Source organism: Chiroxiphia lanceolata, chromosome 2 (genome assembly GCF_009829145.1).
Source record: "Chiroxiphia lanceolata isolate bChiLan1 chromosome 2, bChiLan1.pri, whole genome shotgun sequence".
Classification (NCBI taxonomy): Eukaryota; Metazoa; Chordata; class Aves; order Passeriformes; family Pipridae; genus Chiroxiphia; species Chiroxiphia lanceolata.
Window position 1 is genome coordinate 97,671,046 of NC_045638.1, and position 26,032 is coordinate 97,697,077.

Consider the following 26,032-nt stretch of genomic DNA (forward strand, 5'->3'; position numbering starts at 1 on the left):
CTGACAATAGCAAGGGACAAGACATGGTAAAATAGGAGATCCCTTCCAGCGCTACATCCCTACTGCGAAGCACTTGGGATTGATTTGTTTCTCATGTGTCCATGTTAAGGCAGGAGAGTTGCAGGATCCTTTGCCATCCAGCCCTGTGGGTAAACTGTTTGCAAGCCAGTTGCAAGCAAGGAGACAAGGATACTTTCTCAGATGGCTGAAGATGATATGATGGTTGCTACTAATGAGCTATGAGGAGAAACGTGTCTTTTGTCCCAGGAGGAATATTGCAGGCATTGCACCAGGCCACAGCCAGGCATCAGGGCAGAAACAAACAGCAGAGGCAAAGAGTTGAAATTCCAGAGGAGAGAACCAAGTGCGGGCATTTTCTCGTTAGAGAGCAGGGAACTTCATGTCTTCTTTGTCTTTTCAAAAGCAATAGAGGTTTAACAATTACCAAGAAAAATTTACATAACCCTTTCTGTCATCTGGGGCCTCAGTAGCTTTGCAACAAGCCCTAGGATCAGCTAAGCCTCTCAGGCGATGAGTCAATCTCAGCAAAATAGTGGGTTTATTCAGTCATATACCTTCATCTCTTCTTGAGGAGAATTCCCACCCTGGCTACAAACCACCAAAAGCCTTGTTAGAGCCCACTGCTCATTTCAGCATCTCCCAATGCAAACAGTGCTGGCAGCCTGTGGTAAGCTCTGACGGTATCACATGGTCTACCCTGGCCCAGAGGCTGAGGTATGAAGCGAGGTTCTTTACTGACCTGTTGGAAGTCCTATGGTGAGGGAGCTCCACAGCAAGAAGTGACAGCCCTGGGAGCTAGAGATGAGGAGGAGTCACTTAGCAAGCAGATGCCTCAGGCTTGAAATCACCTGTCTGTGCTCAATGTGAAGGCAAAAGCTTGCTGGCCAAAAGGATTCCCACACAAGGCAAGGAGGGTAAGACTGGGGTGCCCCAGGCAAAGACTGAGGCATCTGTCTTCCCTTGCACCTGGGATGCTTCATCTCTCAGCCCTGCTGTGCTTCCCCAGGGCTGTGTCTCCAAGCCATCAGCGGGCTTCCATGTGTTAAACCCAGTGTTAGAAGCAGCCATACAGCAAGGGGTGGTCAGTCCCTCTACCTCAGGGGAGCCGACCAGCAGAGCGTCTGCCAGGGTTTGTAAGCCAGGAGGCAGATTAGCACAGCTCAGGGGGGCTACACACAGTGCCTGACCTCCATGTTCAGCTTCCCTGGGTGACTTTCACTGGAGAAGCACACACACTGGAACCAGTTCCCACCTGGCTGGGCTGACCTGTCCTCACTAGATTTAGGCAGAACCCAGACACTGTTCTTACATGTGTCACCAGACAGTGGTCTTATATGTGTCAGTTCAGGAGAGAGGGTACTGACAAACTGTCCAGCCAAGTTATTCCTCTTGTCCTCCAAAACCAGTGGCACCTGGGTAAAAACAGAATGCCACAGCTCTCGACCACTCCTGTGAGTCCTCTCAGCCTCCTGCTGTGGGTAACCCAGCCCAGTTTAAATCTTGGCCTCACTTAGTTGCAGACAAGCAGATGGAGGGGTCCACGCTCAAAAAACAGTGGCCTTTCTCATCCTTGAGAACTCTACCTGAGGCAATGGGGGCAATAATTCAGTGTGTGTAAGAAAGAATAAATGTTACAGCAGCTGGTTAATGCATAGGCACACAAGGGCATGATAAGATTGAGCTCTAAATTCCCTTTCTTTAGTTCACTGTACACACACACGCAAACTCCCTCCCTTCTCCTTAGGAAACTGAAAGAAAGGAAAAGCAATAATAAAATATTTCAGATGAGAGAGAAAGAATTCTCCATGATTGAGAACATTTAATGAGAACCAGCTGCCTGAGTAAGACCAAAGGCTGATCCTGCTGGGGTTTTGTTGACAGTGTCACTTTCCATAGGTACCTGCTGAGGAAAAGGGAGGGATGCTCAAGAGACAGCGCAGAGAAGGAGAAGGAAGGTGAAGGAATGCATTGCACAGTGTTTTACCTCCATGCAAACCCGTCTCCCCCTTTCCCTTTTTAAGAGTCTCTCCAGGCTCTTGGAGAAGAGCCATGATAGGACAAAATGAGAAAGCATGAGGAAGCGTGGTGCGAGCATGTGGGTGGCTCTATCTGAGCAAAAAGGGGTGGATGGAAGAAAGGAAAGAGGAGCCCAAAAGTTCAGCACATGAAACAAAAGCCAAGGCTGGCTGTCTTCTCTCTTTCCTGTTCTTCCTTGCAACCAGACAGCTGCAATTAAGATGTAAGTGATACATTGAGAGCTGGTCCCTTATGCTGGTGCTCCCTCACCTCTGCCTCGCCTGTCTGCCCACAGTGGTGACAACTGCCCAGGCATGAACCCAGCAGAGCTACTGCATGGCTACCAAATCCAACCAGAGCAGCCAAACCCTGCCAGAGCAGAGCAACTCCCAGGACAGGGAATGTGGACTGCTTTCAAGTTGCCCTTTCTCCTGTGGGTAATAATGGCTGCATGGACCTGCCCATGCTGCCGTCTATGTGTTCAGGAGATCATGGGACCTGACTCATGTCCTGCTCCTCTGTGGCCCTAACTCCTCTGGAAAGAGCCGTTACTCTTGCAGGATCTGATGCACTACTTGGTCCTATGCTCATCTGGCCCAGGGCCATGATCTTGACCCAAGCCTATCATTCAGGGTCCTGTGTTTTGAGGGATGCACTTATCCTTATCCCTATACCCAGGGATATTCACGCCCAGTTCAAAGCTTTGGAGATCAGCATCAGGAAAGTTGTCAGCTGCCTGCCTCTGAACAGTGAGGCTTGTGTAGATCAGGGCTTCAGGTGTATAGAAGGATGATGCACACATCTACACACTGAAAAACATGAAAGTTTTTCAAAATGCTCCAAAAGTTACTCTGAATTGGGTAAGGTACTCTGAGGTAAATACTAGTCTGGAAACATAGTGCTTCATTGGGCCAGCTAGCAATTCCTCTCTATCTAGGGATAGAGATGTCACCTTTCAACTAGAAGTGGTAGGTGATGTTGGCAGTGTTTTTGCTCAGTTTTTCCTAGATTTTGTACTCTGTTCTCCATGATTTCTGTTCATAGCCTTTAACAGAATTGTATCTGTAAACAGTTTCCTCAAAAAACAGAAGCCAGAATCCCCCGTTCCCCTGAATCAGGAGTTAAGCCTAACCATCATGATGCACTGTGCACTCCCCCTCTATATACTTTAATCAAGTGAGATTATGGCACCAACTTTTGAGCTCTAAGGATTTATACTTTCCCACCACAGGAGAAAGTCCCAGTCCTGGCAATTTTACTGCTTCAAACAGGCAAGCACAGCCAGGAGAAACACCAACGGAGTCACTGGGAAGAGAGGTGGCATCTCCGCCTGTCCTGTACCTTCTGCTTGCTGAGCACCTGAGATGCCCACAGATCCTGCTCCCCTCCAAGAGGGCTCCAGCACCTTTGTGACATTTTAGCAGTGCTAATGAGATGGTAGGGGAGGTAATGCAAACCTTGTCCTGCTTCAACACAGACTATAAGGTCTCAGCAGCTGCAAGCTGGTGACAACACTACCTGTCGCAGAGCTCTGGGGAAGACACACCTTAAGAGTCTGGGGCTGAGAAGAGGGAATACATTAGCAAGCCGTGGCACAGATCTGATTTTCCATTCAGTAACCCCTCAGTAACTTAAGGAGATGGTAAATTGCAACTGCAACAGCTCACTAACAGCCTAACATTTCCTCATGGTGCTCCCGAGGTGCGGAAAGATCTCTGCAGAGTGAGGCCCATGAAGGGGGAAGCATGCAGCAAAAGTTTTGGAAAATTGCCCTGCAGCCTCCTTTGCCATTACCCTTCCCCTTAGCAGTGTGTGAGCCCTTTCTTTTTGGTTCAGCACACTCGTGCGTGTGGGGGCCCACAGCCACAGGGGCAGGAGCTGCCCCTTTTTCACCTATAACTTCATCTGCTGCTTTTATTTCCAAAGGAAGCTGCAAATAGACCCCAAGCTCCAGTGCAAGGACAGTTTCCGAGCTTGGCTGTCCCTCCCCAGGGGCAATCCAGCCTGAGCCCCAGGCTCTTGCCACTGAGTCCCTAGAACTGAGCGGGACCGCTGCCAGTTTACGTTAGCAGCCAAGTGACCATCTGTTACAAAGGCAAAATATGATTATTATGCTTAGGTGCACGCAGTCTTTGATGTAGTGCCCAAAGGTAACAATAAAGTATTATTAAGTTTTTTCAATTATGTGGATCGTGACAATACTATGACAAGACTGTTGGAAACAACCTTCAAAACGAGGTGCGGGAGTCTAGCAACACCCAGCCACATGTTGCTTCTTGATGTTCATGAAACTTCAGCTGGTGTAAGGGATATGTGCCACAGCTGCTGACGGTGCGGGATCCGACCCCAGGGCAGCCTGAGCAAGAGGGTTTGAACAGAAGTTGGGAGACCAGGACCCTGACCTCAGCAAGCCCATGCTTCTGCCCCACACACTGGCCTCGAGCAAGTCTTGCCTCCTTCTCACACCTCAGTTTCCCACTCCCAAAGGCAGACACGAATTTGTTCCTCTTGCACACTGCTGAGCATCCTCCCTCTCTCTGCTTTCTCCCTAACCTCCCTTCCTTTTTAATCGGGATTTGTATGTGGGTTTCCAGGCTTCCTGGTTGTCCCGTCTCCTCTTTCTCCTGCATTACTTTGATGTTAATTGTCTCCAGGGCTGGAGCGCTCCTTGGCTGATTAAGTCCAAGAGTCCTCCCTGGTTTTGTTGACCCATGAATGGGGGCCTCTTCAGTGCTCAGTGGAGTGCGGGCTCATTGCCCCTCCTCCTTCCCCCCATTCGGTTTGATGGATTAATCGTGCTGTGTAAAGGAAAGTGGGGTGGGAGGGAAAACTGAAGCAGCAGGAAAGGGGGGGAAGGAGGACGGGAGAAAAGGAGCAAGAAAGAGAAGGACCTTCAGCAAATGCTCGACTGCCCTTGCTTAAAATAACACCGTTTTTTAAGCAGGTCAGGCACACAATGGCTTGAGAGGGGCTGCTACTCAGATCATGGGACCCCGTGTATGCTGAGTAAGAGGCTGGAGAGGGTGTTAGCCAAACTCTGAAAGCTGGTCTGTTCTTATCCGATGTCTCCATCTCCCCCCAACACACACACGCGCGCGCGCGCTTGCACCTCCTCTTTTCCTTCCCCCTCCCCTTCATACACTGGAGTCCCTTGCCTTTTTGGCAGTGGTATGGCTCAGAGCCAGGAATTGTGGGGCTCTGAGAGAAAAACGGGGCTCCAGCCACTACCCCGGACCTGCCATCCTGGTATCTGCAAAGCTTTTGGTAGAAAAACATGCCTCCTGCTCCTTTTTTAAAAAAACAATTGGTTTCATTCAGAGGTGAGATTCAAGTAGCTGGGGCAAAAATAGCAATATCAGTGTCAGATGGCTGAATGGGCTGCTGACTATGTTAGACTCACTATTTGCTCCATCAAGGATAGAGCACCCCCCTCCATTATCGAGGTGCTGGGCTGCCCCCAACTGGAACACCATCCCTTGGTGTTCCAAGGCTTCTTCATTCTGACCCATTGAGGGGTGTCTTGGTCCCTTCTCCCCAGGGATGGCCAAAATCAGGAGGCCAGGGGGAGCCCTACAACTGTCCTGGCCCAGGCCAACTGTATTGTCAGTTGCAAGTTGCTCTGGTGTCCAAGTCTGGCCAATGCCAGCAGCCTCCTTCCCCTGAGCAAGTCTCAAACACATGTACAAAAAATCCATAGGGACTGCAGTGCATGCCTCTCCCTTCCCCGCCTCCTGCTCCAACCTCCGTGCTGTTGGAGCTATGGGGTGCTGTACCTCTCCACAGTTGCATCCATAACAAATGTAGAGTCAGGCTCAGGAAATGAAAAGGCTGTCCCTGAGGGGGACCTGTGCAATTTTCCAGCCTCTCCCTCCACTGCTGCTTCCCCTTCTCCATCCCCCTGGCCCGACTTTCCCTGGCTGATGGCAGCAAGGAGCCATTGGTGTTGGCAGGGTGCTGCCGGCTGCCTGGCAGGCTCTCCCAGTCAGCTTGCCAGGCTTTTCAGGGCTCACTCTCGCTTTCCAGAGGCTGGAAGTGCAGAGCAGGAGACGGGCTGACTTGGCAGCCTCACTGTTTCCAAACATTGAAAGGCAGAGAGAGAAAAGTCTACTTCTCCCGGCTCACCAAAGCCACCACCACTGTGGACGCTGGCCAAGTCCGCCTAAAAATAGCCGCAGTGCTACCGGACACATGTGCTTCCCAGGGAATAAGTGGGACAATACACCCCAGGGCAGCAAGGATGGAGCAGAGCAGGGCGGAAGAAGAACTTGGGGCCTTTTTCTCTATCCCCCCTCTCACCAAATAAAGCTGCCTGTGTTGTCCCAGCAGTCCTAGTCAATAGCGACCAGGGACGTCTCTCTACTTGCACAAGTGGGTTCCAACCAGTACATCTCGGAATAGCTGCAAACTGCCTTTTCCCAGCTGGGAATGCCTCCCTTCCCATTGTGCTTATGTATTAAAGAGAGTGTGGTGGGCATTGTGATGCTGTAGTTGCCTGAAGGCAATAACTCCCCCACCTCCACCTCCACCTCCGCCTCCACTTCCATGAGATGTGAGATCTGCCAGGCTGTAATCCCAACTGGCCCTCTCAAATGTGACTGCAGCATACAATTAACGAGTGGACTAAGGAGAAAAAAGTGTGTGACTGGCACAAGAGTGATTCTGGCTGCGAGGAAACAGCACTAGCTGTGCTGCCCAGCTTCAACACAAGGGTCCCAGGGTAGATGCAAATACACTGTGCTTTTAATCTGCCAGCCCCTGGGCAACCACACTGATGCCTCCAGATCAGCATGGGGCATACCAGGTCCTTCCCACACTCCCATGTCCACTGTTTTCAGTATAGACAGCAAGTCTGACTTCGGAAGCAATTTCTGGCCTCCCCTCCAAGTGCAATGCAGATGCACTTGGTATAATACGGATATCCCCTGCTTGTAAAGATACCTGCCACGTGTTTCTGCTTGAAACAGGAGAAGTGAGAGGAGATGTAAAACCATATGTGTGATCCAAGGCACTCCCTTCCTGCTGTGGCCAAGACATCTCCCGGCCCCAGATGGAGGATCAACACAGACAACATATTGGCTCTTGGCAGGAGGGCGAGGGTAACTGGAAAAGCAAAAGCCATATTTTACCAGCAGGAAAAGGCAAAGTCTTGAACATACTGAATGTTTCCATAGGTTGGAAGAGGCTCCACCAGCCCAGGCTGTCCATGAAGCTGTAACACACCTTCTCTCCAGCCTGCACCCTCGATAAGTGTTTCTTGGTGGGAGAAAGCCGATCACAACCAGAGGTCAAACAACTCTTCCTAAGTCTGCTGGATCTGCTGGGACACCTTACCTTCAGAAAAATGGTGAAGATCTAAGCAGAAAGTTGAGTCTTTTTTATCACTGCAGACAAGGGTTTCTTTTCTTTAAGTCAAAATAATTCAGCAAAATTGATGTGAATTTGCTAAATGTTTCGGGTGACCTAAACTTTTGGGTCTTTGGCACAAAGAAACCTACCACAAGAAAACTATGTTACAGCTGAAGCAATTTACCTTGCTCTAAATCTAGGGGGCTTTGGGTCTTTTGGGATTTAGACTTTGTTTTTTTTGGTGGGAGGAAGAGAAGAGAGTTTACAAAGGGTTTGGCACAGTGAATCTCAGTCCCAGCAGATACATACTTGTTTGTCTATTTAAAATCAGGACAATCCAAACCCATTAGCAGATGTAACTGAGTTAAAGCATGAACATGAATTTAGAAAACAATATGAACAATCATTTGTAAGAAAGGCTCGGAGGCAAAATCCAAGTAATTGATATCATAAATCCCTCAGGACATTGTTGTGGGATATTTGTCACCTCAGAAAAATTCAGGATCCCTTGCTTACATGCCTGCACCTACTTTTGAGGCATAACTTTGGACATCCGTGCTTTCAAGTGTCAATGTGTAAGTTAAGGCAGACACTATTTGGCATTTGTTCTGCTCCCGAGGTATTTCAAAGAGTATTTGCCAGATCTGTGAGAAACTGCTAAGTGCGGAAGGTCTAGTGAATGATGTTTTAATTTGGACTGAGGGCTTGAAAGAACATCTTGAAAGACTTAGACAAGTCTTAAAGAGAGTATGAGAAAGAGACTTAAAACTGAACTATAAAAAAAGCTCTATATCTGATGTAATAAGTTATTTAAATGAGGCATAAATTGAGCAAAGATGGTTCAATTGGTAATGTGCATAAAATGTTGAAATGTTTAGCTCTGCAAAACGGAGTGGATTTGTGGCAATTTATGGAGATGATAAGCTGGTTTTGACAAAATTCATTCCAAATGCTCAGAGAGCATCTGATTTTGCAAGGTGGTGAGCATTTATTTATTTTCCCCTCATCTAGAACAACACTTAAACACATGCTTGGTCGTGCTGACTTGGCTTGCTCACTTCTGGGGTGGGATGCTACGCAATGTGACTCTTAGAGGAAAGATCATCTCTTGATCCTGTACTGGGGACCCAGAAGAGTCTGTCAGAGAGCCCTCATTTCACTAGGCCTCTACCTTTGCTCTGTGGGTATAAAATAGGCATAGGTTTCTTTGTCTGTTTTTTTTTTTCACAGCAGCTTTGTGAATCAAACATCCACTGGTGAGGAGGTTTGCCGGGGTGCCATGAAAGAGGGGATCATCAGCCAGGGCCACGCGGGATGCAGAGTGGAGATGGCAGAGTTGCACAGGGGCTGTGGCCATCGCAGCGGGGAGGGTGTCCTGGCTGGGAGGGGGGCACCTCGCATGCTTGGGGCACTGTTGGGCCCGCTGGCTGGGTGAGTGCGCACAGCATCTGCATTTGAGAGGAAAAGTGAATTTGGAAACCCAGGCTGAGACCAGGCTTGCTGCTGCTGCCCTCCCCGAGGCAAGCCATCCCAGCCTCCCTCTCGCTGCTGAGTGCCTAATAAAGACCACATCAACGCGCTGAGCCTCCCACTGCCACCACCTCCTCCTCCCCAGTTCAGGGCTGGGATGGCTCCTGTCTTGTCAGAGTCCCTAAAGGTTACTTTTCACATAAAATCAAGTGCACATACATATGATTGCTACAGAGAAAAACAACTTTCAAGAATAAGCCTACAAAAAAGGGGAAAAACCCCCCCAAATCCCCATTCCTTTTAGTGTTACTTCTAGTGCAGGCAAGAGGGTGTTAAAAAGCACACAAGGTCTTGCTAGCAGGAGGGACTCCTCCCTCAACCCAGGTTTTTCTAAACTGATTTTCCTCCAAGCAGCACATCACAAAGCCATCTTCTCCTTCTCCCCCTCCCCTCCAGCCCAGGTTGTAAAATAACGAGTTTCTTGTTATTCTTGTTATTGCTGAATGGCAGAGGTCTGGAGCCCTGTGAAGGGAAGGGGGCAGCCTAATTAGGGAAACGAGAGCCATCCTTAATGAGCACTCCTGACTAGGTGGGGATTTAAAGAAAAAGGAGGGGGCAAGGGGGGAGGGAGGTCAATTCGTACAGCTTTCTCTTCCCTACCCCCACCTTCCACCCCTCCTCTCCTCCCTGTAAACCTACCGCAGTTTGGTGTCTGAGCATGGGGGCTTCTCTATATCATTATCAATTATTAAACTATATTTTCCTCTTCTGCCTGACTTCATAGGGGATTAATTTAATTTCACTTCCTTTGCTAATTTTATTCTGTGAGGATATGTCAAGTGTTTGAATTGTTCCTGTCCCTGGACCTTACTATGTCCTTGGATGTGCTCTGGAGTCTTTTCTGGTTGATATCAGCAGGATGGTGCTTGGGCAGAAGTGACAGCCAGTGGTACCAAAACCTTTCAGCAATCCCCAGAATGGTCTCGTGGGTGTTCAAAACATGCTACATCCGTGCGTTGAATTGCTCCATATTCATGCTCCACAGGTGTGATTCCTCTGGACAGTGTAGACAATATTGATGCCTGCACCTATACAGGCGAAAACTGGGCTCTGCTTGCATGGGTGGGTGGATCTATGGGCACAGCAGATGCATCTTTGCAGACAGATCTGTCAGGACCTGTACCTACTGTGGTTGGACATCTTTATCACTAGGAACCATGCTGTCAAGGCAGAGAGCACAGCATGACCATCAACATTTAAGATGCCTCAGATGTAGTTCTGGCATCCCGTAAGTCAAGATTAGTTGCTTGCTACATTCTCCCTTAGTAGGAATAAGCCTCTTGAGTTTCCCTGAGTTCATCCCTTCCTATATGTACGTTGGCAGGAGCTGAAAGATCCATGTGTGGAAATTCGATTTCAAAAACTTTCTCATTCCCCACCCAACCTCTTGAATTTCTCTCCTGTTCTGCTTTCCTTCGCTCCGCCTGAACTGTAACCAAACGCCCCCGCTCTTCACGAGGCTCCAGCTCTCGAGCCCTCTCTGCTGTAGACTGGCCTTGCCTCCATCTCCTCGAGGGAGACAAGCAGAAGGAGCAGGTTGTGAGGTGCTCCTCATCCCAGCGGATGGCAAGGGGTGTCTCCCGGTACTCAGAGATGTACTCGCCTGGTACTCAGAGATGCCATGGAAGAGGCTGTGAGCATGTAGGGATGGCTGGGTTTCTGTCTGCCAGCCTTGTCCTCCTGAACGTGCCCCGGGTCGGCATTAGGCAGTCACCTCCAGCAACTCCTGTGATGTTATTTGCAAAGATCTGTCAGAATCCATGCCCAGTTAAGTCATCACATGCTGAAATGCTTAAACAGGCTTCCAAGGAGTGAGCTTGCAGCCAGAAGCGTGGGAGGAACGTAGTCTGACAGAAAGGAAATAAGCAGGGAACATTTTACCCATAAAAGCACTTTGCTTTCCCTTTGCTTCATAAATCAGCTTTCTCTGATCTCATCCAAAAAAAGGCAGTTAATTCCCCACTTCTCCCTGCCTGGGAGATGTATTCTTTTCTGTATTTGGATCTTGCCTCAGAGAAATTAAGAGACCTAATTGTTTCCACTGCTCCTTCCAAAATCAGGGAACAAAATAACATCAGAACTAAGGCCCTGGGCCACACCTCCCAAGGTGCCAAGCTCTTTCCTTTGGGAAGCAGCAGGAGCCCAGTGCTCTCCTTACCTGCAAGAGCCAGGTCCCTGAACCTGGGGACTTCCCTGCCAGCAATGGCAATGAAACGTTTGGCTTGAGCATCATTGTAGAGCCAGATGAGGAATGAGCACCCCACTTTCTGGGGAGAAGTCACTAATGGGGTGTTCCTGCTGCCTGTGGTGGAACAGGTCAGGTGGATAATTATTCACCAGCAGGAGTAAAAGATTTAATCAGCCAGTAGTGCATGGCCCCAGAGTAAAGACCTGTGCCCAGCCATGCAGATTCCAGCTCCTGTGTACTAAGCACACAGCATTCCTCCAAGCCTACCAGAAATGCAGCTTTTTATCAGATCCATTTCTCTTCTCTGTTTATGGCTTGAGGATGCCAGGGCCCCTCTGGACTATAGTTTGAACTTATTTAGCATTTTTTGTGGGTGAATTTCTTGGATTACCAAGAAAGTCTTGGCAAAAGAGCCAGTTCCTTCCTATTCCTGCCCTGATGTGTAGGCTTGCTGGTACTCTCTCATAGCAGAAATGACCACACACCTCCACAGCAGACGGCCTTACTTTACATCTGCCTCTGATGACCAAACAAGAACAGGGCCTGCACAGTAAAAATAAAGTAAATTTGACTTCCATTGCTGGGTTCAGAGGGTGTGCTCAGCTTGTACTCCTGTTGTTCTCCTGATTCATGCTTTCTCCACCTTGACACTGGCACTGTACTCTACACATTTCTTTGTTATTCTACAGGAAAGCAAAAAAAATTCAAAGAAAATGTGGGGAGAAAGGGGACAGGAGTATTTCTGAAGTAGTGGTTTTCACAGGGAGACTGTAAAAGTGGCATTAGATGAGTCCTCCCCCAAACAGGTGAAAGGCTGAATTACAAGCTGAAGGAAATGTACATCTGGAAGGTCTTGAAATAAAAGCCTCACTTCCCCAAGCTATTCCCCAACAGCCGTCTAACTGGAGGTCTGTCTCTCTACATCTCATCCATCTTAAGTCAAAGGGACTCAACTGGTGCCAAATTATGGCAGGGGACAGCATGTCCCTAGGCATCCAAAAACATGCAGCTGTTCTATAGGAGGTCTGACATTAACACTGACACAGAGAGGATGCCCGCCTGCCATCCTCATGACTCTGCTATGGTACTCAAATGTCAGGACACGCTCCTGCAATGGTGGCATGCACAAGTCTACCTCCTCTGGTGGTTTGCTGAGTCCTCCAGCACAAAGCTGTGGTTACCATCAGTATGAGAAAGACCCATTAACAATGTAGCACCCAGGGCCTTTGTACAGCCTTTTTGTAATAGGAGAAGGTTTGCACAGCTTGTGGGAAGGGATTTTAATAGAATATTAAACCACTGTTGCTTCTTTATCCCAATATATGGTTGCCCGGTCTCTTGCCCTTTGGTTCCCTACACTTTCTGTGCCCTGGTCACACCTATAAAAGCCTAGAAAATCTCTGTTACAAATCACTTTGTGTTCATTATAATGAGAGAGAAGCATGTTGAGTGCAATGTTCACTTCAAGGGAATTCTATCATTGTTGCTGATCCTCTGGGAGAATAAGTTGGCATATTGTGCTTTAGAAATGCAGTGATGGGCAGTGGATGTTGGCAGTAGCTCTATATCCACTCTGTCCTGAGAGCCCCAGGTTTGCCGTGGCTCTGCTCGCAGGAGGCTCACCACTGTGTGGGAATACCGGGCAAACACTCCCCCCATCTGCAAACCAAACAGATGCAGTGCCCAGAAATCACCCCATTACATCCAGAGATACGCCACCACATTGATTTTGCCAGATTTAGGATGAAGAACGTGGAACTGACTCTCTTATACCCTTAAGCGCTGTAACTCCTAGGCTGGGGATCTTGTGCAGAGCCTTATAGGTCTATAAATGAGCAGGCTGTAACTGAATACTACCATTGTCATTAAATCTGCATTTACAGACCACCAGATCATAGAAACCATTTCTTAAATGCATGTCTGTGTTTCATGTTCTGGGGTGGAGCACTTGCTGGCTTCACTTTTTTGTTGGATTTTTTCCCCTCATGAAAAAAAGAAAAAAAGAACAACCAACATCTTAAAGGCTCATTTTCTCCCCAGCATGGAATGAACCCAAACAGCCAAACCTCAGCATTTTTCATGAAGTGTAACCCTTGTTTTGCAGCCAGCCAAAGAGGGAGTGGAGTTCGAGCTGGGTCTGTGGGTGGCTGTGGAGGCAGGTGAAGGCACACGAAGAGCCTGCACATGCACAGCAGGTGCACAGAAGTGTGAAGAGAGGGAAAGCATGGATGTCATATGGTTGGATGTACGAAATGCTTGCACATACATGTAGGGGTGCATACACATATGTGCGCACATGCATATATAGATGCATATTCATTTTTGTGAGTATCTGCCCAAGAAGAGCCTGGGTGTGCAGGTCTGTGCAGAATCGGGTATGTAGAAATGCTCCCTGGCTCCTCTGTCAGTTTAAAGACTTGGCAGGAGAATGGGGACAGTTGCTGAAAAGCCTCATTTTCTGTGCTGAGTTTGTCTGGGGTACTGGGCTGTAGGCTGCTTCTGAGCCTCCCTCTTGTACCTGCTCTCAGATCCTGTTTTGCTCTCTAACTTTCTCATATTTGCTATTTCTTCCTTTCCCTCTGTCTGTCTCCTTTTTTGTTATTCCTTCTTCTCATGTTTCCTCCCTCTGCCACTTTTAAAAAATGTTTTTCTCCCTCCCTTTCATTTCTTCCTCCTGTTCCTCCTCTCTGGGTCTCTCCTCTCATTCCTCCCACGCTGGCATCCTCTCCTTTCTCTGCCTCCCTCTGCTCCCTCACCCTGGCTCTCCATCCTGCCTCCTTCCCTTGCTCTCCAATCTCACATGCTTTTGTTTTCCCTTCCCTCTCCCCCTCCACTCGGCCTCTCTCCCCTCTTTTCTCCCTCCCGCTTCCTCACTCCCTTCTCTCTCTGAAATAAACTTCCCCATGTGAAGCCCCTGGCCACCTTCCAGCCTCTGGTGAGATGAAGGGGTCCCTGGCATACGCTCAGCTCTGTGCTCCATAGGGCATTGTAACCACTGGTACCAAGGCTATAAAATCTTTAGTGTCTCTATGAAAGATGACTGTAAATTCTTCAGAAGTCCCACCATGGGTGTAAAGATTCTCCCCCCACACACCTCTCCCCTCCTTCCCCGGGCCTCTGTGAAAGGAGCTATGTAGTAAAGCAAGGGGCTCACTCTTCCCCTTTGCTAAAGCCCCAGCTCTGATCAGGATTTCAGCAGAGCATGGCTCTCCCCATTGACTTCAAGAGGAGATTTCAGTACCCTGCAGAGCAGAGAAGCAGTTCTCGCCGCTCTTTTGGTCACTTAGGTATTTGACTTTATAAACATGATTAAAAAATGCTAAGAAAGCGCTGAAGAGAGGGAGGCCTCCCCTCTAAACGTTGAGCAAACAGAAACACATGAAGCATTGTTCAGCTCTGAAAGATGAACCAGCCTCGGGCCAGCAAGGGAGTGTGGGGAAAGCAGGCAGTGCATTAAAAATAGGTTAATTCTCTCATATTACAGATTTGCTTGAAGATCCCAAAGGGTGTTTGTTTTTTTGAAAACTGCTTTCCAACCTGATGAACACAAGCAGACCTTCCCAGGGGTATTCAGCAGGGAATTTAGCCGAGGCTTAGCAGACACAGCGCAGATTCCAGCTTTTGGCCCCAGGGATGTGTGTTTAGCAAGAGTTAGACCTGGTTACTGTCAGGTGGGTAGATGGGACTCAGATGTGCACAAAGAGCAGAACAGGCCATCATGACACTTTTTTATCAAATTCATGGATTTCCTGGTGCTTGGCACAGGGAGAGGGAGCACATGGCTCCCACATGAAGAGCCATATGGCTAAAGCTTTTTGGTACCACCACAAGCCTGACACACCACACACAAAACATACAAGGTGCTCCCATCCCAGTCACTGCTGGCCCCAGAGCAGGACATCCCACTTGGGCTGCCATCAGGAGCAGCAGAGACAACATGCCAGCCATGGAGATCCCACTGGGCTGTTGTCTAGCAGAAGAGAGTCTGAAGTGTCCGTGTGATTCTCATTCTCAGTGTGAAAGACTTGACAGGCTTGCAAATACCGAGCCCTCCTTCCTACTTTGGCATGTGGCAGGAGTGGTAAATTCCCTGAGGCTTCCAAGTTGGTGCTGGAGCTAACAAACCCATCTTTGCCTTCTCTAGACTGTGGCACAAGTTCATTCTGAAAAATGCAGGACAAGGAATTTGGAGCATTTGTGTTCTCATCAATTACTGTCCGTAGTAATTCATTCATTCCCCTTCACGAAGGGGAAGCACTGAGGGGAAATGGAGGGACAGGACGGTGTGTGTAGGAGTGCCCATGACTGCATTGGAGGCAGAGGGAACATGGGCTGAGGGGAGGGGCTTTGGCAAAATTGCATCTGTGAAAACTAGTGGAAAATTCTGCAGATATGGGGTGCTGTGAAGTTGGCAAAGCCTTGCAGAGGGCCATCCAAAGCACCTGGCTCTTTGGTTGCTATTCGAATAGCAGATTTGCCCAAAATGGAGGAAACCATTGAGTGGAAGTTGCATGGGTCTTTTGTTCTGCTTCTCCCTTTCGCTTCCCTTTGCCAAGACCTGCTCCCCACGCTTCCTGCTGAAGAACTGCAAAGCCGTTTCCCACCTCCCCACTTAACTGCAGAAAGTTACAGACAGCTTCTTTCATCTTCCTTTGCAGCCTCCTCCTCCCAGGGTGCTTTAAACATAGCCAAGCTTCCTCTCCAGTTATTGCTACCTCCACAGCCTCCTCAGAGCTTTTAGAGTTTCTGACCTATTGTTTCCATGGCATTGTGGGGATCAGCTCCACTGGGTCATCTCCAGCACTCCACTAATATGCCAGTTCCTCCAGCCCTGCTGAAACCTCATATGTCGAACCCATTGTACAGCAGCTGGCATGGATATGCCCTGTGTGGTCTGGTGGTCTGCTGTCTGGGTCCTGGTGGGTACAATAATGAGAGTGGAGACAACAGGACCTAGGCTTTATTCCCAGCTATGCCACTCTTTTAGAGGGGGATGCTTTGGATTGAGCCACATCTTCATCTGTGCCTCAGTTTCCCCAGACAGAAAACAGGGTTACATACTGGGATCATTTTTGGCAATTGATCTTGTAGTTAGGTATCTATTGATGCATGTCTGATGGCCTCCTGCTCTCGATGAGCTCCTGCAGTTTGAGGCTGAGATGTCCTGGTCTGAAAAGGCCTAGGTGTGACAAGCCAAAACAAAGAGGGAAAGGCACATACCTAGGTCTTAATACCAATTATCCCTCCCACAGAGTTTCATGGAGTGGTGTTCCCCACCCATTCATGCTGCCTTCCATAGAGAGTATCATTGTGATGTCCGAAGCCTTGACTGGTTGGTGAGACCATGCAAAAAAGCTGGGACAACTGTCCCTCAGGTGAGGGAACTCACAGCTGGGATCACAGCATCATCTAACCAGTGAGACAAAGGGAAATGGCCATGGAAGAGGGAAGGAGTCACAGGGACAGGAGAGGAGTGGTGTGACAGCCCAGGAGTACCATGTAGGGTGACTGGATGCAGTCCCACAAAGGGATTGAAGTATGTGGTGGGAAATTGAGAGAGCTCCCTCTGTGAACCAGTGCCATCTCTGTCCTGCTGTTTAGCCCAGGACGTGTGGTGAACTGGGTAGTGCTAATGGCAGAGGAAAAGAGGGGCTGCAGGTTACACCCTTTTTCACCCTCCAGCAAATCCGTCCTTTGGGTTTTCTCCATACAGCCCTGCCTTGCCAGACACTTTGGCCATGCAGGCCTTGGGGAGAAGGTGCAGGAGGAGGAAGGGGGGGGATTCAGGTGGCAGCATTTGTTCTGCGTCCTCCCGGTGGCCCTGAAACCCTCCAAACCTCATTTTTCAATAGGCCACCAAAACAACCACTAGATGTTTAATGACTTTCGATCTCTCCTGCCCCAGACTGGCTTTGAAACAGTGACTCAGATGCCAAAGTCCCAGTAGCGAAGTGGCTTTTTAATGACACGACTTGAGCTCGAATTCCAGGCACAGGGGGAGGCTTTGACACTGCTGTTTGTTTTCTTATTGGAGAAGTTCAAGAGAAGCTCAAGGCTTAAAAGCAAACCCTTGAAAGCAAAGCATTCCTAATCACATAAAAGTGTCTGCGCAGGCCAGGGCTGAAGAGGGGGCTTGTGACTTTAATCTTTGCATATCCCTTTCTTTCTTCAAGCATCTCTCCCTCTCACAGACGGGGACACACACACGCACACACAAAACTCCTCAACGCCAATAGTATAATGCTCCAGGAGAGGAAAGCAGAGGAAGAGGAGGAGGAGGAAGCCGGCCCGCCTGCCTGCCCCCATGCTGAGCCTGAGCAGACTTTGTGAGAAAGCTTCTCTCCATCTGCAGCCCAGCCCGGTGGGAGTCAATTAATTCTGAATAACCTAAACCGACAGAGGTATTTGCATTCACAACCTGACTGATGACCGTATAAAATTGATTTATGAATTGAAGTACTTTCCCTCCCCTTATCCCCGATTCAAGCCATAATTGATTATACGTGCTGCAGCGAAATTAAAGAAAGGAAAATTAAAAAAAAAGAAAAGAAAAAAGGGAGGCTCCACAGACGCTGCTCTATATTCTCAAGGTTTCCCGGGATTAGCCGATCTATTCATCACTTATTTTTTTTTATTTAAAAAGTTGCTTCCTTTACCCTCTTCACCAACTTCTTCCCCCCACCCCTCCCCTCCATCCCGACCCCTCACCACCACCTCTCAGCCCAGGCAGCAACACAGTGGGTTGTATCTCGGGAGAGATGATGAGAGGCACAGCACCCCCTCAGCAACATTCCCACAGTGTGATGGCAAGAGGACTTCAAGCCTGACACCCTTCCAGGGCAGAACAGACCCCTCCTAACAGAGATGGAACCTGAACGGGAAGTCCTCAAATCAACACTGTCCGAAGCTCAGGCATAACTCACTGCCTTGTAACTGCTGCATTGTAGACCTTTACAGTGTAGGGACTTCCCTTGGCCCTTCTAACCACTCATCTCTAGTAAGAGATGCTTTCTCATACTCATACAATGCTCATACAATGCCCTAGAGAGAAGTGCTGTGTGAAAGCAGGTGCTGTTGGGCCAGATCCACTTGCCCAATGTCAATAGGAAGCGCAAACAATCTTACTGGAAGCAGATGAATGATGCAACTCCCCAGATTTCCTCATGGCACTTAATATATTGAGATGAATCCTGAAGCATGAGAACTGATGACCCTTTTAATCTTTTTTTCCCTCATTATCCTCCTACTCATCCCTATCTGTGATAGGGATCTATTTTCCTTATCTACTCATTGTTTTTCTTCCCATATGTATGGGAACCCAGAGGAGTAGACCAGTGGTGGAAACATAGGTCACCTATTGGTCCTGCTCTTTTTTTTTCTCTGCTTCTTTCTAAATCCTTAATTTTTTAATTTTATTTTTTTTTTAAGAAATGGGTATGTCCTCTTATTTCCTTTCTATTGAGTGGGAAGAGGCAAACAAAAACCCAGATGTAGCTCAACTCACATATGATTTCACTAAACCCCATTTGCCCAGAGTGCTCGGTAAAGCTCCCAAACCTCTTGAGCATGTAAGTCCAACTTCATATCACTTTGTGCAGTTGCCATGTTCATGGTTCCTTTTTGCTTAGGAAGGTATTTAGACCAAGTCTTTCAAGCATCTGGACACAGGTTGGCAATGCCATCTGCATGCTACCTCCAATGAAGGAACAAAGATTGATCTAAGTGAGGCAAGGCAGGGATTTCTAGCTTGCCCATTCCTAGTGTCTACAGGTCCGATGGGGAGACCTCATTTATTTCAACTTCCACAAAAGGCTGTCTCTCTCTATTTGGATAATGCTGAGCAGAGGAAAAGGGCTCAGTGAATAAACATCAAACAAGACCACTTCCCTTGACTGTTCGGAGATGCTTTCAGCAAGGAGCTTGTCCAGGGACTTTAGCATGGCAGCACGGGTGATACTGTGGGATTCAAGCAGAAACTACTTTGCTTGCTGCTAACAGGCTCTAAAAGGATGAGGAAGGGGCAGGCAGGGAGACAGCAGTGTGCAGGGATCCAGCTGTGCCTCCTTTGCTGCAGCTGCTTGACTGCCCCTCACGTCCTCCCCCGCCGCCTAATGCCTTTGTCCTGCACTGGGGCGACTTCACTAGAAGTTCAGTTTTGCAGGTGTCTGAACTCATTGTGCTGGGGATAAGGGGAAGGCTGGGGGAAGGGGGATCTGTCTGTGTAATTAAAGCCAAAAGCCCTGCATGATGCTGGAAAGCTGAATCTTAACTGGAGTCTCCCATCGCTGGTAGAGGCTCTGGGCAGAGCCCACAGGTATGCAGAAAGCTTCGGAGCAGGATTCAGGAGATGCTACCAAAAATCACAGAAATCATAGTGGACCCTGGAGGCGTAGCTCCATGTTCCAGGAGTCAAACTCTGTGCAGAATAAAACCTGCTGCAGAGCAAATAATGCCTTCATTCTGTAGCCTGGGACATCATTTTGGGAAAGAGCTGTGTATCTGCTTCAGAAGTCTATAGGGCCCTTCTTCTGCAAAATGGTGCTGTGGCCACCCCACCTGTCAGCTCTGAGGTGCACAGTTGGGCTCTGCAATGGTCTCTGGCCCCCTCACAGCTGCAAAGCTTGTCAGAGATTTGGTGTGCTGTGAGTTCCTCTTGCACCTTGAGGCAACATTAGGAGCAAATGCATTGTGCTGGCTCTGGAGGTGTCCTCCAAACAAGCCTCCCATTTCAAACAGCAGCATCTCCAGCACTCAGCAAAGGGCACTATATGTGGGCTGGGACCATATGCTTTCTCGTCAAGAATGCCTGTCCAAATTAAACTAATAGTAAAGATTGTCTGTGTCTTGAGGAGGTGATACCCAGCAATCCCACCATCAGCTCAGGAACTCCTGATCCAGCAGATATCAGAGGGTGAAGGCTACGCCTACACTCGTGTCCCACCTGGTAGCTGCAGACCAAAATCCATGATTTTTTCATTCTAGGCTAAGGCACTGAGCTTTGGGATGGGGAGCCGATGACACAACGTGGAGGTGGGCAGCAGCCCTGGCAGAAGACGGCACTGCCCAGAACCCACATCCACCCAGCTCCCTCCCACCTCTGCCGCAAGGAGTCTCACAGATGTCAGCCCCCAACAAAAGCACGCAAGTGGGAGGGACGTCAGCACAGATTTACATCCAAAGGTCGCCATGTCCTGAGTGGTAAATGGGTGGACAAAGAAGTTAATCGAGGAGTCAAAAAGGGCAAGCTGAAGAGGAGCAGCAGCTGGGAGTGTGGAAGCAGAAATCAAGGCAATTAGCAGGAAAAAAAGAGGGAGAGTTTTGCATGCCTTTCCAATTTTTCCACATGGAAAGAACAACGCTGTATTATCTGAAACTGAATTATTTTTACTGTCAGCCGAGAGAGAGCAAACAGGAGGCTTGAACTGATGCCTCCACCAGCAGCCACAGCCTGTCTTTCTTCCCACACAAGCCAGCAACCCATCTGCAGACAAAACGGCCACCTAAGATTCCAGAGCTCACAGGGGGAAAGTGGTGCCACCCCTGCTCACACCTGCACAGACAGGCTGTGCTATCACATATCTGCTGCAACAATGTGTAAAAGCGCCCATCAGAAAACTGATATTGATTCCCTACTGGGTACTCTGCAAACACGGAGCTTAAAGATGGTTGGTGCTGCCCAGAGCTTGCAGTGCAACTATCACAAGTGGCAACAGGTCACTGAAGCTTGCAGCCAGGCAGGCATTTCTGAACTATTGTTCAAGGTACAGACTAGGGTCATGTTCCCTTTTAAGCTGAGTCAATCTTTTTACTGAGTTCATTGGGAACTCAGGCTGAAGCCAGTGGCTGCTAGTTGGACCAAGCATTGTGTTTTGGACATGGAGAAAGCAATGCCATCATCCATGTGACTAAAATCAAACCAGAAAACCAAAAAATTTTCAAAAATATTGATAAATGAGTATACTTTTTCATGCCTTTCTCTACCAGTTAGATAAGGCATTCTCCTCTTTTAGCAGCACAAATTGATCAGCCACCTTTTAATACCACTAACTCACACCAGCAGAGGCACTAGTCAGCTACTGGATGGGCATCAGAGGGGCTGGGTGCTCTGAGCCAAGTCCCCTGCCTGCCCAGGGCTTGCCCTGCTCCCTGCATTTAACATGCCCACTCTGGCTTAATTGGAAAACCTTACCAGATGCTCACTGCACAGCACCTGGATTGTCACAGTGAGCTATTGCCAAGCAAAAACTGTTTATCATCACCGGAAAACCAGCTCCCCTTTTGCTGTAATGTATAGTTTCCAAGCAACAGAAAGGGTGAGGACTCACTGCTTTGCCCACAGCTTGAAGAACATTGTGGATGGGATTACTTCCAAGGGCCTCTGGACTTGACCTGGGAGATAGCTTGGCACCTCTCTTTTAGCCTAGAAGGACAATTAGCCTTGCTCAGCGAGCAAACCTGTGAGGATCTGGACTTCTATGCTTTATCTCCACACACAGGATGTAGCAAAAGTACAACATCTACTTAAGTGAGGAAAATGCAGAATGAAAAATACATTTTGCCAAATGCCCAGGGTCTACTTGAAATACAGAGATTAAAGATCGTGACAAAAAAAAAAAAACAAACAAAACAAACAAAAAAAAAAACCAAAACAAACAAACAAACAAAAAAACCTGGTCAGATACAGCTCAATATACGGGTAATTGGTTGTCATCCGGGGGTCTTTATAACACAAAAGATCAGACTAGCTGGTCTAATGGTACCTTTTGGCCTTCAAACCTATGAATTGATGCCCCATCTTTCAAACGCTCATTTTCTCCCTCAAGAGCTGGATGCAGATTAGGTCTAAAATATAAGTGTCCCATGTTGCCACTACAATTGTGCTGGGCTTGTTTGGTAGTCTTACCCTTGCCCTGCTGCCTTGGGAGCTGTTTCTTCTACACTTGTCCCTGGTTGGTTGCTTCTGTTATTAAATTCCACAGTGACAGATCCCGGAGAAATGCAAGCAGTTTATTTATTTCTTTCCAGCTGTAAATGTGTGAATGCTTTTATCACAGATTGTCTCTGAAAATGTCACAGACAATGGGGCATTTTTGCATGAGTCAAGCCAGAGGCATAAAAATGTCTTCCGGACAGTATTTTGTCTGCGACGTGGGTACATGTTTGTGCAACTGTCTTCAGGACAATGACAAAAACCCAGGCCATCCTCTGGTGGGTATCTAAGCATCCTCAGGAAGGAGTAAGATGACCACAGGGACAAAGCCAGGTTACACCTGGGAGGGCAGATTTCTTTGCCCGTTTCCCAAGCCCAGAAAAAAAAAAAAAACCAAACCACAGTGGGGGTTTTGTTTCTCGAAGCTGCAGCTTGGCGGCCGTGCCGGCAGGTCATATTTTACAGTCTGGGCCAGGACAGGATGAAAAACAGAGATCTAGTTTCTCGATGGCCCTGGGTTTAGACCGAAATCCCAGCCTGCTCCCTCCTCGCAGCGCTGACGGCCTCTGAGAGCGCGGGGACCTCGTTTGGGGCTTTTTCTCCCCCCTGCCTCCCCCTTTCTCTGGGAGAAACTCACTTCTCCGCGGCGGCTTCTCCCTCCGCCTCTCCCCCCGCCGCCCTGCTCAGCATCCCCTCACCTCCGCCACAAAACCGCCACACACACGCACGCACGCACTTGCGGACAGGCACAAAGGCTTTAAAAGCCGCCCTTTATATCCCCCCACAGCTGCCCGCGCAGCCCCTGCTCCAGCGCTCGCCCAGCAAGGATGCGTATTCTTCGGCTCCCAAAGGCCCCCATTGCTGTCAATTAGTTACGGGACGCCACCGGGATTCAAGGCTGACAGCTCCGGCAAAGCAGGAGAAATGGACTCAGTGGGGAGCGAAGGGGCCTGCCCTCTATCCACACCCCCCGGCCCCCCCCGCGTCTTTCTCCCCACAAGAAATACCTTTCTCAGCGAGGCTTTTTAAGCCGCCCCCCCCCCCCCCCCCCAGTCCCACCGCCCGCGCACATGCGGGGACATGCACGTACGGGGATGCACGGCGCCGGGAGATGCGAAACGTGCTGTGAGAAGGGCACCGGGCACCGCCGACCTGCCGAGATAGGGGGTCATCAATATCTCTGCGTGTTTCTTTCTCCCCCGCCTTCATCCCGGTCTCCAGTTACAAATCCCCCGTCTCTCGGCTCCCCGGGATGAACGTAACATCTTATTTCTCCTCGACTTTCCCACCCAGGCTGGCTTCTTGGAAGGGGAGGGGTGGGACAAGGTTAAAACACGACTCTGAAACAAGTGTGGGTTTCACATGGCGGCATTTTATCTGCCGTTGCCGGGCATTCTCAGCTCATCTCTCTGTGTGTAACCTGGAGTGTAACGCAGCAAGCTCACAGAGAATGGGGGAGTAAAGCCAGGAGGGGGATGCTGACCCAGTGATTTCACGGCAAACGTCGGTGCTATGAGATTTAGGAAAGAAACAAAGGCTGTAATGGTTTGGGAGTGAGGGACCTCTTTAGCCAGACCGTGGAAATAAGATATATTTCAAGAGAAGGCATTCCCACGCTTTCAGCCTTGATATTTGGTGTAGAAGAAAATCCAACCCAGGCTTTGGCTTTAGGGATGTGAAACGGGATGTGTTTCATGCGAACCCCAGCTTCGGCTCCTGTCGTAAATTCCAGTTGGAAATGGGGCTCACTCAATCCTAACTTGATCTCTATGTTTGTATCTTTCCTAGACATTTGGATAATATGAAGGCTCTTACGCCAGCTGTGGATTTGGCCCAGCCAAAGTAGTCTCTGTGGATCAAAGAGGGATAACAAAACAGTACTTAGATCATTTTTTCCTTGTCTCTGCTATAGGCTGTTTGTGTGTCTCTTGTCAAGTCACTTCATCAAGCGCCCACCATAAGCCATAAGCAGCTTCTCTTACTGTCCTACCACGTCTTCTGCCTGGAGGCACAACTAAGTCAGGGTGACTGCATTTCTCACGCCTTCTTGGACTCAAACAATCCTTTCATCTGAAACACTTGAAGATAAGAGCAGCTCAGATTCAATTTCTTGGACCAAAATCCTCCCCTGAAGTTTGGATCCTGACTGGACCCAACCCAGAAAAAAAGCAGTCTTTTGGTTTGGCTTCATCTGAAGCCTCCAGCTCAAGCCCACACGGCAGAGTTTTGCACAAACAGCTCATCTCGAGAGACTTCTGCTTCCTGGAGAGATGAAATCTTTCAGAAACACCATAAGAAGAGAATTCAAATCCCTAGGAAAAAAATCCTTCCCTCTGCTCCCACCCACAGTTTGGCATTGACATGGAATCATGGACCCTTGCCTAATTCAAAATCAGATTTAGACAACGAGCTCTGGGCTATTGCAGTGGGAATGAGAAACCTGCACTCAGAGTGGAAAAATCCATGGACATCCATGAAGGCTGATGGAAGATGTTGGGGGAGTTGTGCGTGGCTTAAATTGGGTGTGCACTGTTATTTTCATGCTGTGGGTGGTGGAGAGGGAGCAAGGCAGCAAAAAAACTTGGTGTTACAAAGGGCAGATGTGGTAAATAGTTCACAGGAGAAGCTGACAGCCTTCTCAGGCCACTGGAGGAATAAGCTGTCCAAGGAACATCTTCTAAATGAAACAGCCTCCGTACAGTTTCTGCATCAGAACAAAGGATAGGTTTATTTTGGATGTGCTAGTAAAACTGCTGTCTGCGAGCCATAAGGTCATACATAGCCATAAGCTAAGGTCTGGCTGGTGTCTGGTGAGGAAGCATTCCTCTGGGCCTCCTCTGTCAGCGAGCAAATGCAGGCCTTGTAAAAAGGCCCATTTCCCTACAGAGCAGTACTGCAATGAGTGAACTCACCACAGTGAGTTCAAACCTACTTTTCCTGCAGCTTAAAGTGTTATTCATGTAATGAGAACTCGGTAACAAAATGCTGTGTACCCCTGAGCAGAGGATTGGTGATGGTAAGGATTTGTCAGATGAGGGCACATGGGAAATGCACTGATAGTGTCTCATATTTTTTCCTTGTGCAAGGCAAAAGAAACCTGTTGTCACGATAGGCACCATCTGGCTGCTGCATTGGTAAACTCAAAGTAAGAGTGTGTTGCATCTGAAAAGATTAATTCTCTTTTCCCTCTTTTGACAGGATTCTGGTCCATGTTACTGCTGATGGTATGTTATATATTTTTACAACCAACCTGAGAAGGCACTGGTTTCCACTGCTGTTAATCCAGAACTTGAGACTTTTTATTTGTGCATACAACCATGTGCAATGATCACATATTGCTCCTTTAAAACAATCCTTGCTAGAAAGGAAAAGTTCAAGAGATCTATGTTTGGTAGCTGAGTGTTGAATCATATTGACTTCTGGACCATGGACTTCAACATGCCAAGTAAAGAGCAGTAAGAGAGTGGATTTGAAAGGCTGAACTGGAAACCCCAAGGGATGTCTCATAAATAATGGAAATGCATTAGCAGCACTGAGATAGGTGGGAGACGATGATGAACAGGAGATGGTGAAGAGTGGATCTCACACAGTGCTTGCTGGGGGGCCACTTGGGTCACATGTGCTCTCATCACACTGACAAAGAATGTCAGGGCATGAAAAAGTCAAAATAGCTACTTTAATTAACACCTCTTAACCAAGTGAGACAAGAAGCTACCTCCCCCCTCCATGCCTCCTTTGCCATCCACCCTATAGAGCACCTCATACCTGAGCTGCTGAAAACAGCCTCTGGTGAGAGGTGCTTGTCACCATGTCTAAGGGCATCACTGACAGAGTCAAGAGATCCAGTTCACCACCTTGAGGGGTGAGCAGGTAACAAACAGCCTGGAAAAGAGGAGGCTCAGGGGAGACCTTGCTACAACTCGCTACAACTATCTGAAAGGAGGTTGTAGCCAGGTGGGGGTTGGTCTCTTCTCCCAGGCAGCTCTCAGTAAGACAAGAGG

The 26,032-nt window shown here is 48.5% G+C and overlaps 1 protein-coding gene across 1 annotated transcript in view; it reads right to left on the reverse strand.

Annotated features, from left to right (window-relative positions):
- Positions 1 to 23,134, reverse strand: part of BOC (BOC cell adhesion associated, oncogene regulated) — a 96,338-nt gene extending 73,204 nt beyond the window's left edge. The window contains exon 1 of the mRNA XM_032678801.1: positions 23,122 to 23,134. The gene's annotated coding sequence lies outside the window, so the exon portion shown is untranslated. The remainder of the gene's footprint in view (positions 1 to 23,121) is intronic.
- Positions 23,135 to 26,032: the final 2,898 nt, after the last annotated feature.